The following is a 2,157-nucleotide window of genomic DNA, read 5'->3' on the forward strand; positions in this document are numbered from 1 at the left end:
GCTCCTACCCATGCAGATGTGCAGGAGTCGAGGCATCCTTACCAATGCAGATGTGCAGGAGGTGAGGGGCTCCTACCCATGCAGATGTGCAGGAGGTGAGGGGCCCCTACCCATGTAGATGTACAGGAGGTGAGGGGTACCTATCCGAAGCTCTCCTTTGCTATTTTCACTGTGTGACAAATAGAGAGTAGTGGAATGGTTTGTTCTGACTCACAATCGAAGGCAAGCCAGCCCACCATGGAAGAGACGACAAGGCATGCCCGAGGGAACCATTCCTGGCTATAGCGGCAGGAGCATGAGGCTGCTTGTTCACATTTAGCTCCATGATGAAGCAGAGAAGGGAGAAATGCTTCCTCTCTCCCTGTTCCAACATCAGTCCAGAACGATGGTGCTGTTCACATTCAGGGTGGGCCTTGCCCTCTGCTCACCCTTTCAGCAAATGCTCTCTCAGTCACACCAGAAGGTGCGATTCACTAATGTTCTGGGCTAGAAAGCATGAAAAGCCCTTTGTCATATTCTACTCAGAATCCTGTGAAGCCCTGACTCACTGGAAACCCAAACTTGGAGCCTTGAGCACATGAAGTCAATAGCACAGCTTCTAATCAAGGGCAAACAGCAATCCCAAATGCCTTCACCTAAAAATAGCCTGGCTCTGGCACTGAGGACCAGAAGTCCAAAGTCATTAGCAAGGTATGTCCAGGAACTGCCCTATGGTGCTGGCCAGCGTCCTCTCCTGACACTACAGGGAGCTGTAGTCCCTCACTCATGCAACCCTTTGCTGCAGTGACATTGGACAAACAGACTCCACTGTTAATTGCTTCCACCCTCTTCACGTGACCTTGGCAAATTTAGTCAGGCTCTCTGCCTGATGTCAAGTTTGAACATTCCAGCTTCACGTTCTCTACCAAACATGCAGAGCCTCTCACGGATCAGAGCATATGTGAACCCCTGATGGAGGAACCCCTGATGGCTAATAAAGAAACTGCCTTGGCCCATTTGATAGGCCAGCCTTTAGGTGGGTGGAGTAAACAGAACAGAATGCTGGGAAGAAGAGAAGTGAGGTAGACGCCATTTCCTCTCCTCTCTGGGGCAGATGCAAGGAAGCTCTGACCCAGGATGGATATAGGCTAGAATCTTCCTGGTAAGCGCACCTCGTTGTGCTACACACATTAATAGAAATGGGCCAAGCAGTGTTTATATGAATACGGTTTGTGTGTTGTTATTTTGGGGCATAAGCTAGCCAGGCGGCCGGGAACCGGGCTCTGGAAAGAGGCCCACAGCTCCTTCAACAAACCCCCTCTTGCCTGACAGGGTGACAAGAACCTACAGACTACCCCAAGCACAGAATTCTCTGTACTGAAGGAAAGGTGCCCCATAGCCTGGGAACTGGGGAGATTTTCTGTGGCACTTGAGATTCCCAGGGTCTTGACACGGATGATATCTGGGTCAGCTTGGTGATGGCATGACCTGTGCATTCTCAAAGGACCCTCCACTTGGCTTACTGTCATCACCAGTCCTGAAATGCTTAGTGTACTTTGGACAAGGGGTCCCTTGTGTTCATTTGTTGGTGGGCTCTGCAAGGGTATAGCTATTCTTGATATGACTCAACCCAACGATTAAAGCATGCTTTAAAACTTAAATTTGGATTTAATTTTTAAAACACGTTTAGCTGTTTTGTTTTGTACATCTCTGTATATAAGTGTTCACAGAAGCTAAGGTGGGATCCCTGGAGCTGGAGTTGCAACCATTTGTGGGGTACCCACCAAGGGTGCTGGGAACCGAACTAGGGTCCCCTGCAAGAACAGTACAGGCTCCTAACTGCTGAGTTATCCCTCCAGCCCTTAGAGCATGCTTTAAACAATTACTTTCCCCCTTTTCTTAGAAGCATACTTTTAAGAAAGGATTAGAAGCCGGGTGGTGGTGGTGCATGCCTTTAATCCCAGCACTTGGGAGGCAGAGGCAGGTGGATCTCTGTGAATTTGAGGCCAGTGTGGTCTACAAGAGCTAGTTCCAGGACAGGCTCCAAAGATACAGAGAAACACTGTAAAAAAAAAACAAACCAAACTTCTTTGCTCATGTTCTCCCTCCTTCTGCTCCTCATTGGGACCTTGAGAGCTCAGTCCAGTGCTCCAGTGTGGGTCTCTGTCTCTATCTCCA

Source organism: Microtus ochrogaster, chromosome 21 (assembly GCF_000317375.1).
Source record: "Microtus ochrogaster isolate Prairie Vole_2 chromosome 21, MicOch1.0, whole genome shotgun sequence".
Taxonomy (NCBI): domain Eukaryota; kingdom Metazoa; phylum Chordata; class Mammalia; order Rodentia; family Cricetidae; genus Microtus; species Microtus ochrogaster.